Source organism: Mustela lutreola, chromosome 1, assembly GCF_030435805.1.
Source record: "Mustela lutreola isolate mMusLut2 chromosome 1, mMusLut2.pri, whole genome shotgun sequence".
Classification (NCBI taxonomy): domain Eukaryota; kingdom Metazoa; phylum Chordata; class Mammalia; order Carnivora; family Mustelidae; genus Mustela; species Mustela lutreola.
Window position 1 is genome coordinate 167,759,995 of NC_081290.1, and position 15,944 is coordinate 167,775,938.

Genomic DNA, 15,944 nt, shown 5'->3' on the forward strand with positions numbered 1-15,944 from the left:
GCACCTACTGCTCTCCTCTCCTGGTGTTCTCTCGCGAAGGGGTCTTCTCTAGCTCTTCTAGCAGGAGATGGGCACTTCCCCTCTACCCCTGTTGCCAGACAAACCTTACCTATCCCGCAGGGTCAGGTCGGCCTGGACTTTTATCTCTTGTTCTCTTCTGAGTGGTTAGTTTTTCATAGATACCGTGCTTTGCTTTTGTCAGGATTTACCCTGGACTATCAAAACCCTTTTCTTGTGCCAGTGAAGCCTAAGAAACAGTCCTGATGAGTGAACCAGGAACTCGAACAGATCATATTTATCCTGAATGTTCCCTCCAAAATGAAAAATACATTTCTGAGGAGCCTCAAGATCTCTGAGAAGGGAAGTTTCACCAACTCTGTCATGTAGGGGCATTAATTCTGATTCTGTGTCAATTTTCCTACGTTCCCAGCTAATAATTCTCTACCTCAGAAAGCCCACTCTCAAACGTTTCCTCTCTCAAAGGCAGTTGCTCTTAGAGTCTGCACATGGCACTTGGGGCCTGCTGGTCGTTGACTACTGCCCTCTGTACCTTGGGTCTAACAGCTGCGAGGCATCAAGATGAGAATGTCTCTTGTTCTAAGACTTAATATAGTTGGGTGCTCATGGTAAGCAATAACCACTTATTTTGTTGATCCAAGTGTTCGAACTTTCTTAATTATTCTAGTACCACATTTACTTGTTCTAAGATTTGTCCTCCCCGCCCCCATTTTAATATTTCTTAAGGTGGCACTCACCTTGCTGTTGAGGACATATCCCAGTTTAACTGACAGCATTTCACTTTCTTAGTCGAACATAAACTATAGTGCACCTTACCCTTGATGAAAGCTAGGATGCAATTAAATACTCTATTATGGTTACGATTCTGATATTTGAAATCCTCCGGTAGCTCCCTGTGCCCCCACAGTGTAGTCCCTCACCTCCTTGGCATAGTATACAAACCATCTCACCCCAGTGTTAACCCTGGGGCTCAGCCTCCATCCCCAGGTGATGCTGCCAGATCAGCTGTCAGTTATCATGAACTTCCTGTAGATTCCTGAATGCACTGTGCTGCCTCCTGTCACTTTGAATCTTAACACACTCATCCTCATACTTCGCTTTGCCCTTCTCTATCACCTCCCCTGAAAATCAGTTCCTAAGTGGCTTTTCCCAGCTCCCACCGACCCTTGGCAGTCTTTTCTCTCGTGTGGTAAAGCCTGTCACACTGCACCACGGACATGCAGGTTGTCCCCCTGAGAAGAGAAAAGGGACAGTGAGGGCCCCCCAGCATTTGCAGCTCTAGTGCAGAGCCCCATGCCTGGCTTGCAGGAAATGCCAGATCATGACGACAAACGGAGATCATCCTCTGGCTAAAACCAGCTCTTCTTTGCCTACCGCAGGATCTGGATCATTCAAGAGCAGCCAGTCATTATTGCTGTTTTTCTAGGGATTTTTTCCCCCATATATTTAACAGGTCTTTACTCATTTTATAGCACTTTAATTCAGGCGTCAACCACTTCCTAGTCAGATCAGCGGAAGTCATTTTCCTTCCCATACCCTCGATGTATTTCACACCTAGGAATTCTTTTTTTAAAGATCTTATTTACCCATTTGACAGACAGATCACAAGTAGTTAGAGAGGCAGGCAGAGAGAGCGGGGGAAGCAGGCTCCCCGCTGAGCAGAGAGCCTGATTTGCGGCTCCACCCTGGACCCTGAAATCATGACCTGAGCCGAAGGCAGAGGCCTAAATCACTGAGGCACCCCGGAGCCCCAAATCTGGTAATTTTTAATCAACGTGGATTGGCTGCATGAAATAGTTCCTTCTTCAAATATAAATATATAAATATACTGATTAAGTCACACGCAAGTCTTAGGAGAATGTCATACATTTAGTAGCAAACTTGAAATCTTGGCCATTGGTTAGGATTTTTGTTTTGGTTTAATTTGGTTCGGTTTTTGTAATTTTAAAATTCCCTCCAGCCCTTGGCTCTGTCTGACCTGATTGCTTTCAGCTGTTTCTGTAAGAATGTTGTCCCAGCAGCGAAAACTCTCATTGTTTCCAGTGGCGCCCCCTTCTGAACACTTTGTTAATAAAAAGATTTTTTTTTTTTTTTTTTTTTTTTTTTTTTTGGCTATGGTAAATGTGGAACAACAGTGAGGTATTTCAAAGAGGTGAACCACAGATAAATTTCTCTAAGGGTGGGGTGAGGGTTACTCAAAAAGGAACTTGACAAGGCTTTTAAAGATATCGACAGTCATTATAACATAACGTGACTGATTGTTACCGTGCTCTTAACGGGACAAACACTTGTTGGCTTCCAAGATAGACTAACATAGTTGAGATGGTTCTAGCGGCCTGCTAGCACAGGGTCTCATGAGGCAGGGATTCTAGCCACTGGCTGGGCAAGGCATGAGGCCTGTTAGTGATTCTATTTTTTCCTCTACAGAATGGGTCTTTCTACATTCCAGGTCCTTTCTACCCCAATAAATAATGCGGCGATTCTCTAAGTGAGTTGTACTTTTGGTTTAAACAGCCAACTGTCTCTTAAAAAGGACTTTTGTTTAAAATCCTTTAAAAAAAAAAGTCCTTTCAAAAAAATCTTTTATTTATTTTTTATCCCATAGGTTTACTCTGATCCTGGAACTTTGTCATTTTGACCTTCTCTGCTGATTAAAATATTCTTCATCATCAGCACCTACTGCTCTCCTCTCCTGGTGTTCTCTCGCGAAGGGGTCTTCTCTAGCTCTTCTAGCAGGAGATGGGCACTTCCCCTCTACCCCTGTTGCCAGACAAACCTTACCTATCCCGCAGGGTCAGGTCGGCCTGGACTTTTATCTCTTGTTCTCTTCTGAGTGGTTAGTTTTTCATAGATACCGTGCTTTGCTTTTGTCAGGATTTACCCTGGACTATCAAAACCCTTTTCTTGTGCCAGTGAAGCCTAAGAAACAGTCCTGATGAGTGAACCAGGAACTCCAACAGATCATATTTATCCTGAATGTTCCCTCCAAAATGAAAAATACATTTCTGAGGAGCCTCAAGATCTCTGAGAAGGGAAGTTTCACCAACTCTGTCATGTAGGGGCATCAATTCTGATTCTGTGTCAATTTTCCTACGTTCCCAGCTAATAATTCTCTACCTCAGAAAGCCCACTCTCAAACGTTTCCTCTCTCAAAGGCAGTTGCTCTTAGAGTCTGCACATGGCACTTGGGGCCTGCTGGTCGTTGACTACTGCCCTCTGTACCTTGGGTCTAACAGCTGCGAGGCATCAAGATGAGAATGTCTCTTGTTCTAAGACTTAATATAGTTGGGTGCTCATGGTAAGCAATAACCACTTATTTTGTTGATCCAAGTGTTCGAACTTTCTTAATTATTCTAGTACCACATTTACTTGTTCTAAGATTTGTCCTCCCCGCCCCCATTTTAATATTTCTTAAGGTGGCACTCACCTTGCTGTTGAGGACATATCCCAGTTTAACTGACAGCATTTCACTTTCTTAGTCGAACATAAACTATAGTGCACCTTACCCTTGATGAAAGCTAGGATGCAATTAAATACTCTATTATGGTTACGATTCTGATATTTGAAATCCTCCGGTAGCTCCCTGTGCCCCCACAGTGTAGTCCCTCACCTCCTTGGCATAGTATACAAACCATCTCACCCCAGTGTTAACCCTGGGGCTCAGCCTCCATCCCCAGGTGATGCTGCCAGATCAGCTGTCAGTTATCATGAACTTCCTGTAGATTCCTGAATGCACTGTGCTGCCTCCTGTCACTTTGAATCTTAACACACTCATCCTCATACTTCGCTTTGCCCTTCTCTATCACCTCCCCTGAAAATCAGTTCCTAAGTGGCTTTTCCCAGCTCCCACCGACCCTTGGCAGTCTTTTCTCTCGTGTGGTAAAGCCTGTCACACTGCACCACGGACATGCAGGTTGTCCCCCTGAGAAGAGAAAAGGGACAGTGAGGGCCCCCCAGCATTTGCAGCTCTAGTGCAGAGCCCCATGCCTGGCTTGCAGGAAATGCCAGATCATGACGACAAACGGAGATCATCCTCTGGCTAAAACCAGCTCTTCTTTGCCTACCGCAGGATCTGGATCATTCAAGAGCAGCCAGTCATTATTGCTGTTTTTCTAGGGATTTTTTCCCCCATATATTTAACAGGTCTTTACTCATTTTATAGCACTTTAATTCAGGCGTCAACCACTTCCTAGTCAGATCAGCGGAAGTCATTTTCCTTCCCATACCCTCGATGTATTTCACACCTAGGAATTCTTTTTTTAAAGATCTTATTTACCCATGTGACAGACAGATCACAAGTAGTTAGAGAGGCAGGCAGAGAGAGCGGGGGAAGCAGGCTCCCCGCTGAGCAGAGAGCCTGATTTGCGGCTCCACCCTGGACCCTGAAATCATGACCTGAGCCGAAGGCAGAGGCCTAAATCACTGAGGCACCCCGGAGCCCCAAATCTGGTAATTTTTAATCAACGTGGATTGGCTGCATGAAATAGTTCCTTCTTCAAATATAAATATATAAATATACTGATTAAGTCACACGCAAGTCTTAGGAGAATGTCATACATTTAGTAGCAAACTTGAAATCTTGGCCATTGGTTAGGATTTTTGTTTTGGTTTAATTTGGTTCGGTTTTTGTAATTTTAAAATTCCCTCCAGCCCTTGGCTCTGTCTGACCTGATTGCTTTCAGCTGTTTCTGTAAGAATGTTGTCCCAGCAGCGAAAACTCTCATTGTTTCCAGTGGCGCCCCCTTCTGAACACTTTGTTAATAAAAAGATTTTTTTTTTTTTTTTTTTTTTTTTTGGCTATGGTAAATGTGGAACAACAGTGAGGTATTTCAAAGAGGTGAACCACAGATAAATTTCTCTAAGGGTGGGGTGAGGGTTACTCAAAAAGGAACTTGACAAGGCTTTTAAAGATATCGACAGTCATTATAACATAACGTGACTGATTGTTACCGTGCTCTTAACGGGACAAACCCTTGTTGGCTTCCAAGATAGACTAACATAGTTGAGATGGTTCTAGCGGCCTGCTAGCACAGGGTCTCATGAGGCAGGGATTCTAGCCACTGGCTGGGCAAGGCATGAGGCCTGTTAGTGATTCTATTTTTTCCTCTACAGAATGGGTCTTTCTACATTCCAGGTCCTTTCTACCCCAATAAATAATGCGGCGATTCTCTAAGTGAGTTGTACTTTTGGTTTAAACAGCCAACTGTCTCTTAAAAAGGACTTTTGTTTAAAATCCTTTAAAAAAAAAAGTCCTTTCAAAAAAATCTTTTATTTATTTTTTATCCCATAGGTTTACTCTGATCCTGGAACTTTGTCATTTTGACCTTCTCTGCTGATTAAAATATTCTTCATCATCAGCACCTACTGCTCTCCTCTCCTGGTGTTCTCTCGCGAAGGGGTCTTCTCTAGCTCTTCTAGCAGGAGATGGGCACTTCCCCTCTACCCCTGTTGCCAGACAAACCTTACCTATCCCGCAGGGTCAGGTCGGCCTGGACTTTTATCTCTTGTTCTCTTCTGAGTGGTTAGTTTTTCATAGATACCGTGCTTTGCTTTTGTCAGGATTTACCCTGGACTATCAAAACCCTTTTCTTGTGCCAGTGAAGCCTAAGAAACAGTCCTGATGAGTGAACCAGGAACTCGAACAGATCATATTTATCCTGAATGTTCCCTCCAAAATGAAAAATACATTTCTGAGGAGCCTCAAGATCTCTGAGAAGGGAAGTTTCACCAACTCTGTCATGTAGGGGCATCAATTCTGATTCTGTGTCAATTTTCCTACGTTCCCAGCTAATAATTCTCTACCTCAGAAAGCCCACTCTCAAACGTTTCCTCTCTCAAAGGCAGTTGCTCTTAGAGTCTGCACATGGCACTTGGGGCCTGCTGGTCGTTGACTACTGCCCTCTGTACCTTGGGTCTAACAGCTGCGAGGCATCAAGATGAGAATGTCTCTTGTTCTAAGACTTAATATAGTTGGGTGCTCATGGTAAGCAATAACCACTTATTTTGTTGATCCAAGTGTTCGAACTTTCTTAATTATTCTAGTACCACATTTACTTGTTCTAAGATTTGTCCTCCCCGCCCCCATTTTAATATTTCTTAAGGTGGCACTCACCTTGCTGTTGAGGACATATCCCAGTTTAACTTACAGCATTTCACTTTCTTAGTCGAACATAAACTATAGTGCACCTTACCCTTGATGAAAGCTAGGATGCAATTAAATACTCTATTATGGTTACGATTCTGATATTTGAAATCCTCCGGTAGCTCCCTGTGCCCCCACAGTGTAGTCCCTCACCTCCTTGGCATAGTATACAAACCATCTCACCCCAGTGTTAACCCTGGGGCTCAGCCTCCATCCCCAGGTGATGCTGCCAGATCAGCTGTCAGTTATCATGAACTTCCTGTAGATTCCTGAATGCACTGTGCTGCCTCCTGTCACTTTGAATCTTAACACACTCATCCTCATACTTCGCTTTGCCCTTCTCTATCACCTCCCCTGAAAATCAGTTCCTAAGTGGCTTTTCCCAGCTCCCACCGACCCTTGGCAGTCTTTTCTCTCGTGTGGTAAAGCCTGTCACACTGCACCACGGACATGCAGGTTGTCCCCCTGAGAAGAGAAAAGGGACAGTGAGGGCCCCCCAGCATTTGCAGCTCTAGTGCAGAGCCCCATGCCTGGCTTGCAGGAAATGCCAGATCATGACGACAAACGGAGATCATCCTCTGGCTAAAACCAGCTCTTCTTTGCCTACCGCAGGATCTGGATCATTCAAGAGCAGCCAGTCATTATTGCTGTTTTTCTAGGGATTTTTTCCCCCATATATTTAACAGGTCTTTACTCATTTTATAGCACTTTAATTCAGGCGTCAACCACTTCCTAGTCAGATCAGCGGAAGTCATTTTCCTTCCCATACCCTCGATGTATTTCACACCTAGGAATTCTTTTTTTAAAGATCTTATTTACCCATGTGACAGACAGATCACAAGTAGTTAGAGAGGCAGGCAGAGAGAGCGGGGGAAGCAGGCTCCCCGCTGAGCAGAGAGCCTGATTTGCGGCTCCACCCTGGACCCTGAAATCATGACCTGAGCCGAAGGCAGAGGCCTAAATCACTGAGGCACCCCGGAGCCCCAAATCTGGTAATTTTTAATCAACGTGGATTGGCTGCATGAAATAGTTCCTTCTTCAAATATAAATATATAAATATACTGATTAAGTCACACGCAAGTCTTAGGAGAATGTCATACATTTAGTAGCAAACTTGAAATCTTGGCCATTGGTTAGGATTTTTGTTTTGGTTTAATTTGGTTCGGTTTTTGTAATTTTAAAATTCCCTCCAGCCCTTGGCTCTGTCTGACCTGATTGCTTTCAGCTGTTTCTGTAAGAATGTTGTCCCAGCAGCGAAAACTCTCATTGTTTCCAGTGGCGCCCCCTTCTGAACACTTTGTTAATAAAAAGATTTTTTTTTTTTTTTTTTTTTTTTTTTTTTTGGCTATGGTAAATGTGGAACAACAGTGAGGTATTTCAAAGAGGTGAACCACAGATAAATTTCTCTAAGGGTGGGGTGAGGGTTACTCAAAAAGGAACTTGACAAGGCTTTTAAAGATATCGACAGTCATTATAACATAACGTGACTGATTGTTACCGTGCTCTTAACGGGACAAACACTTGTTGGCTTCCAAGATAGACTAACATAGTTGAGATGGTTCTAGCGGCCTGCTAGCACAGGGTCTCATGAGGCAGGGATTCTAGCCACTGGCTGGGCAAGGCATGAGGCCTGTTAGTGATTCTATTTTTTCCTCTAAAGAATGGGTCTTTCTACATTCCAGGTCCTTTCTACCCCAATAAATAATGCGGCGATTCTCTAAGTGAGTTGTACTTTTGGTTTAAACAGCCAACTGTCTCTTAAAAAGGACTTTTGTTTAAAATCCTTTAAAAAAAAAAGTCCTTTCAAAAAAATCTTTTATTTATTTTTTATCCCATAGGTTTACTCTGATCCTGGAACTTTGTCATTTTGACCTTCTCTGCTGATTAAAATATTCTTCATCATCAGCACCTACTGCTCTCCTCTCCTGGTGTTCTCTCGCGAAGGGGTCTTCTCTAGCTCTTCTAGCAGGAGATGGGCACTTCCCCTCTACCCCTGTTGCCAGACAAACCTTACCTATCCCGCAGGGTCAGGTCGGCCTGGACTTTTATCTCTTGTTCTCTTCTGAGTGGTTAGTTTTTCATAGATACCGTGCTTTGCTTTTGTCAGGATTTACCCTGGACTATCAAAACCCTTTCCTTGTGCCAGTGAAGCCTAAGAAACAGTCCTGATGAGTGAACCAGGAACTCGAACAGATCATATTTATCCTGAATGTTCCCTCCAAAATGAAAAATACATTTCTGAGGAGCCTCAAGATCTCTGAGAAGGGAAGTTTCACCAACTCTGTCATGTAGGGGCATCAATTCTGATTCTGTGTCAATTTTCCTACGTTCCCAGCTAATAATTCTCTACCTCAGAAAGCCCACTCTCAAACGTTTCCTCTCTCAAAGGCAGTTGCTCTTAGAGTCTGCACATGGCACTTGGGGCCTGCTGGTCGTTGACTACTGCCCTCTGTACCTTGGGTCTAACAGCTGCGAGGCATCAAGATGAGAATGTCTCTTGTTCTAAGACTTAATATAGTTGGGTGCTCATGGTAAGCAATAACCACTTATTTTGTTGATCCAAGTGTTCGAACTTTCTTAATTATTCTAGTACCACATTTACTTGTTCTAAGATTTGTCCTCCCCGCCCCCATTTTAATATTTCTTAAGGTGGCACTCACCTTGCTGTTGAGGACATATCCCAGTTTAACTTACAGCATTTCACTTTCTTAGTCGAACATAAACTATAGTGCACCTTACCCTTGATGAAAGCTAGGATGCAATTAAATACTCTATTATGGTTACGATTCTGATATTTGAAATCCTCCGGTAGCTCCCTGTGCCCCCACAGTGTAGTCCCTCACCTCCTTGGCATAGTATACAAACCATCTCACCCCAGTGTTAACCCTGGGGCTCAGCCTCCATCCCCAGGTGATGCTGCCAGATCAGCTGTCAGTTATCATGAACTTCCTGTAGATTCCTGAATGCACTGTGCTGCCTCCTGTCACTTTGAATCTTAACACACTCATCCTCATACTTCGCTTTGCCCTTCTCTATCACCTCTCCTGAAAATCAGTTCCTAAGTGGCTTTTCCCAGCTCCAACCGACCCTTGGCAGTCTTTTCTCTCGTGTGGTAAAGCCTGTCACACTGCACCACGGACATGCAGGTTGTCCCCCTGAGAAGAGAAAAGGGACAGTGAGGGCCCCCCAGCATTTGCAGCTCTAGTGCAGAGCCCCATGCCTGGCTTGCAGGAAATGCCAGATCATGACGACAAACGGAGATCATCCTCTGGCTAAAACCAGCTCTTCTTTGCCTACCGCAGGATCTGGATCATTCAAGAGCAGCCAGTCATTATTGCTGTTTTTCTAAGGATTTTTCCCCCCATATATTTAACAGGTCTTTACTCATTTTATAGCACTTTAATTCAGGCGTCAACCACTTCCTAGTCAGATCAGCGGAAGTCATTTTCCTTCCCATACCCTCGATGTATTTCACACCTAGGAATTCTTTTTTTAAAGATCTTATTTACCCATTTGACAGACAGATCACAAGTAGTTAGAGAGGCAGGCAGAGAGAGCGGGGGAAGCAGGCTCCCCGCTGAGCAGAGAGCCTGATTTGCGGCTCCACCCTGGACCCTGAAATCATGACCTGAGCCGAAGGCAGAGGCCTAAATCACTGAGGCACCCCGGAGCCCCAAATCTGGTAATTTTTAATCAACGTGGATTTGCTGCATGAAATAGTTCCTTCTTCAAATATAAATATATAAATATACTGATTAAGTCACACGCAAGTCTTAGGAGAATGTCATACATTTAGTAGCAAACTTGAAATCTTGGCCATTGGTTAGGATTTTTGTTTTGGTTTAATTTGGTTCGGTTTTTGTAATTTTAAAATTCCCTCCAGCCCTTGGCTCTGTCTGACCTGATTGCTTTCAGCTGTTTCTGTAAGAATGTTGTCCCAGCAGCGAAAACTCTCATTGTTTCCAGTGGCGCCCCCTTCTGAACACTTTGTTAATAAAAAGATATATTTTTTTTTTTTTTTTTTTTTTTTTTGGCTATGGTAAATGTGGAACAACAGTGAGGTATTTCAAAGAGGTGAACCACAGATAAATTTCTCTAAGGGTGGGGTGAGGGTTACTCAAAAAGGAACTTGACAAGGCTTTTAAAGATATCGACAGTCATTATAACATAACGTGACTGATTGTTACCGTGCTCTTAACGGGGCAAACACTTGTTGGCTTCCAAGATAGACTAACATAGTTGAGATGGTTCTAGCGGCCTGCTAGCACAGGGTCTCATGAGGCAGGGATTCTAGCCACTGGCTGGGCAAGGCATGAGGCCTGTTAGTGATTCTATTTTTTCCTCTACAGAATGGGTCTTTCTACATTCCAGGTCCTTTCTACCCCAATAAATAATGCGGCGATTCTCTAAGTGAGTTGTACTTTTGGTTTAAACAGCCAACTGTCTCTTAAAAAGGACTTTTGTTTAAATTCCTTTAAAAAAAAAAAGTCCTTTCAAAAAAATCTTTTATTTATTTTTTATCCCATAGGTTTACTCTGATCCTGGAACTTTGTCATTTTGACCTTCTCTGCTGATTAAAATATTCTTCATCATCAGCACCTACTGCTCTCCTCTCCTGGTGTTCTCTCGCGAAGGGGTCTTCTCTAGCTCTTCTAGCAGGAGATGGGCACTTCCCCTCTACCCCTGTTGCCAGACAAACCTTACCTATCCTGCAGGGTCAGGTCGGCCTGGCCTTTTATCTCTTGTTCTCTTCTGAGTGGTTAGTTTTTCATAGATACCGTGCTTTGCTTTTGTCAGGATTTACCCTGGACTATCAAAACCCTTTTCTTGTGCCAGTGAAGCCTAAGAAAGAGTCCTGATGAGTGAACCAGGAACTCGAACAGATCATATTTATCCTGAATGTTCCCTCCAAAATGAAAAATACATTTCTGAGGAGCCTCAAGATCTCTGAGAAGGGAAGTTTCACCAACTCTGTCATGTAGGGGCATCAATTCTGATTCTGTGTCAATTTTCCTACGTTCCCAGCTAATAATTCTCTACCTCAGAAAGCCCACTCTCAAACGTTTCCTCTCTCAAAGGCAGTTGCTCTTAGAGTCTGCACATGGCACTTGGGGCCTGCTGGTCGTTGACTACTGCCCTCTGTACCTTGGGTCTAACAGCTGCGAGGCATCAAGATGAGAATGTCTCTTGTTCTAAGACTTAATATAGTTGGGTGCACATGGTAAGCAATAACCACTTATTTTGTTGATCCAAGTGTTCGAACTTTCTTAATTATTCTAGTACCACATTTACTTGTTCTAAGATTTGTCCTCCCCGCCCCCATTTTAATATTTCTTAAGGTGGCACTCACCTTGCTGTTGAGGACATATCCCAGTTTAACTGACAGCATTTCACTTTCTTAGTCGAACATAAACTATAGTGCACCTTACCCTTGATGAAAGCTAGGATGCAATTAAATACTCTATTATGGTTACGATTCTGATATTTGAAATCCTCCGGTAGCTCCCTGTGCCCCCACAGTGTAGTCCCTCACCTCCTTGGCATAGTATACAAACCATCTCACCCCAGTGTTAACCCTGGGGCTCAGCCTCCATCCCCAGGTGATGCTGCCAGATCAGCTGTCAGTTATCATGAACTTCCTGTAGATTCCTGAATGCACTGTGCTGCCTCCTGTCACTTTGAATCTTAACACACTCATCCTCATACTTCGCTTTGCCCTTCTCTATCACCTCCCCTGAAAATCAGTTCCTAAGTGGCTTTTCCCAGCTCCCACCGACCCTTGGCAGTCTTTTCTCTCGTGTGGTAAAGCCTGTCACACTGCACCACGGACATGCAGGTTGTCCCCCTGAGAAGAGAAAAGGGACAGTGAGGGCCCCCCAGCATTTGCAGCTCTAGTGCAGAGCCCCATGCCTGGCTTGCAGGAAATGCCAGATCATGACGACAAACGGAGATCATCCTCTGGCTAAAACCAGCTCTTCTTTGCCTACCGCAGGATCTGGATCATTCAAGAGCAGCCAGTCATTATTGCTGTTTTTCTAGGGATTTTTTCCCCCATATATTTAACAGGTCTTTACTCATTTTATAGCACTTTAATTCAGGCGTCAACCACTTCCTAGTCAGATCAGCGGAAGTCATTTTCCTTCCCATACCCTCGATGTATTTCACACCTAGGAATTCTTTTTTTAAAGATCTTATTTACCCATTTGACAGACAGATCACAAGTAGTTAGAGAGGCAGGCAGAGAGAGCGGGGGAAGCAGGCTCCCCGCTGAGCAGAGAGCCTGATTTGCGGCTCCACCCTGGACCCTGAAATCATGACCTGAGCCGAAGGCAGAGGCCTAAATCACTGAGGCACCCCGGAGCCCCAAATCTGGTAATTTTTAATCAACGTGGATTTGCTGCATGAAATAGTTCCTTCTTCAAATATAAATATATAAATATACTGATTAAGTCACACGGAAGTCTTAGGAGAATGTCATACATTTAGTAGCAAACTTGAAATCTTGGCCATTGGTTAGGATTTTTGTTTTGGTTTAATTTGGTTCGGTTTTTGTAATTTTAAAATTCCCTCCAGCCCTTGGCTCTGTCTGACCTGATTGCTTTCAGCTGTTTCTGTAAGAATGTTGTCCCAGCAGCGAAAACTCTCATTGTTTCCAGTGGCGCCCCCTTCTGAACACTTTGTTAATAAAAAGATTTTTTTTTTTTTTTTTTTTTTTTTTTTTTGGCTATGGTAAATGTGGAACAACAGTGAGGTATTTCAAAGAGGTGAACCACAGATAAATTTCTCTAAGGGTGGGGTGAGGGTTACTCAAAAAGGAACTTGACAAGGCTTTTAAAGATATCGACAGTCATTATAACATAACGTGACTGATTGTTATCGTGCTCTTAACGGGGCAAACACTTGTTGGCTTCCAAGATAGACTAACATAGTTGAGATGGTTCTAGCGGCCTGCTAGCACAGGGTCTCATGAGGCAGGGATTCTAGCCACTGGCTGGGCAAGGCATGAGGCCTGTTAGTGATTCTATTTTTTCCTCTACAGAATGGGTCTTTCTACATTCCAGGTCCTTTCTACCCCAATAAATAATGCGGCGATTCTCTCAGTGAGTTGTACTTTTGGTTTAAACAGCCAACTGTCTCTTAAAAAGGACTTTTGTTTAAATTCCTTTAAAAAAAAAAAGTCCTTTCAAAAAAATCTTTTATTTATTTTTTATCCCATAGGTTTACTCTGATCCTGGAACTTTGTCATTTTGACCTTCTCTGCTGATTAAAATATTCTTCATCATCAGCACCTACTGCTCTCCTCTCCTGGTGTTCTCTCGCGAAGGGGTCTTCTCTAGCTCTTCTAGCAGGAGATGGGCACTTCCCCTCTACCCCTGTTGCCAGACAAACCTTACCTATCCTGCAGGGTCAGGTCGGCCTGGCCTTTTATCTCTTGTTCTCTTCTGAGTGGTTAGTTTTTCATAGATACCGTGCTTTGCTTTTGTCAGGATTTACCCTGGACTATCAAAAACCTTTTCTTGTGCCAGTGAAGCCTAAGAAACAGTCCTGATGAGTGAACCAGGAACTCGAACAGATCATATTTATCCTGAATGTTCCCTCCAAAATGAAAAATACATTTCTGAGGAGCCTCAAGATCTCTGAGAAGGGAAGTTTCACCAACTCTGTCATGTAGGGGCATCAATTCCGATTCTGTGTCAATTTTCCTACGTTCCCAGCTAATAATTCTCTACCTCAGAAAGCCCACTCTCAAACGTTTCCTCTCTCAAAGGCAGTTGCTCTTAGAGTCTGCACATGGCACTTGGGGCCTGCTGGTCGTTGACTACTGCCCTCTGTACCTTGGGTCTAACAGCTGCGAGGCATCAAGATGAGAATGTCTCTTGTTCTAAGACTTAATATAGTTGGGTGCACATGGTAAGCAATAACCACTTATTTTGTTGATCCAAGTGTTCGAACTTTCTTAATTATTCTAGTACCACATTTACTTGTTCTAAGATTTGTCCTCCCCGCCCCCATTTTAATATTTCTTAAGGTGGCACTCACCTTGCTGTTGAGGACATATCCCAGTTTAACTTACAGCATTTCACTTTCTTAGTCGAACATAAACTATAGTGCACCTTACCCTTGATGAAAGCTAGGATGCAATTAAATACTCTATTATGGTTACGATTCTGATATTTGAAATCCTCCGGTAGCTCCCTGTGCCCCCACAGTGTAGTCCCTCACCTCCTTGGCATAGTATACAAACCATCTCACCCCAGTGTTAACCCTGGGGCTCAGCCTCCATCCCCAGGTGATGCTGCCAGATCAGCTGTCAGTTATCATGAACTTCCTGTAGATTCCTGAATGCACTGTGCTGCCTCCTGTCACTTTGAATCTTAACACACTCATCCTCATACTTCGCTTTGCCCTTCTCTATCACCTCCCCTGAAAATCTGTTCCTAAGTGGCTTTTCCCAGCTCCCACCGACCCTTGGCAGTCTTTACTCTCGTGTGGTAAAGCCTGTCACACTGCACCACGGACCTGCAGGTTGTCCCCCTGAGAAGAGAAAAGGGACAGTGCGGGCCCCCCAGCATTTGCAGCTCTAGTGCAGAGCCCCATGCCTGGCTTGCAGGAAATGCCAGATCATGACGACAAACGGAGATCATCCTCTGGCTAAAACCAGCTCTTCTTTGCCTACCGCAGGATCTGGATCATTCAAGAGCAGCCAGTCATTATTGCTGTTTTTCTAGGGAATTTTTCCCCCATATATTTAACAGGTCTTTACTCATTTTATAGCACTTTAATTCAGGCGTCAACCACTTCCTAGTCAGATCAGCGGAAGTCATTTTCCTTCCCATACCCTCGATGTATTTCACACCTAGGAATTCTTTTTTTAAAGATCTTATTTACCCATTTGACAGATCACAAGTAGTTAGAGAGGCAGGCAGAGAGAGCAGGGGAAGCAGGCTCCCCGCTGAGCAGAGAGCCTGATTTGCGGCTCCACCCTGGACCCTGAAATCATGACCTGAGCCGAAGGCAGAGGCCTAAATCACTGAGGCACCCCGGAGCCCCAAATCTGGTAATTTTTAATCAACGTGGATTGGCTGCATGAAATAGTTCCTTCTTCAAATATAAATATATAAATATATTGATTAAGTCACACGCAAGTCTTAGGAGAATGTCATACATTTAGTAGCAAACTTGAAATCTTGGCCATTGGTTAGGATTTTTGTTTTGGTTTAATTTGGTTCGGTTTTTGTAATTTTAAAATTCCCTCCAGCCCTTGGCTCTGTCTGACCTGATTGCTTTCAGCTGTTTCTGTAAGAATGTTGTCCCAGCAGCAAAAACTCTCATTGTTTCCAGTGGCGCCCCCTTCTGAACACTTTGTTAATAAAAAGATTTTTTTTTTTTTTTTTTTTTTTTTTTTTTTTTTTTTTTTTTTTGGCTATGGTAAATGTGGAACAACAGTGAGGTATTTCAAAGAGGTGAACCACAGATAAATTTCTCTAAGGGTGGGGTGAGGGTTACTCAAAAAGTAACTTGACAAGGCTTTTAAAGATATCGACAGTCATTATAACATAACGTGACTGATTGTTACCGTGCTCTTAACGGGGCAAACACTTGTTGGCTTCCAAGATAGACTAACATAGTTGAGATGGTTCTAGCGGCCTGCTAGCACAGGGTCTCATGAGGCAGGGATTCTAGCCACTGGCTGGGCAAGGCATGAGGCCTGTTAGTGATTCTATTTTTTCCTCTACAGAATGGGTCTTTCTACATTCCAGGTCCTTTCTACCCCAATAAATAA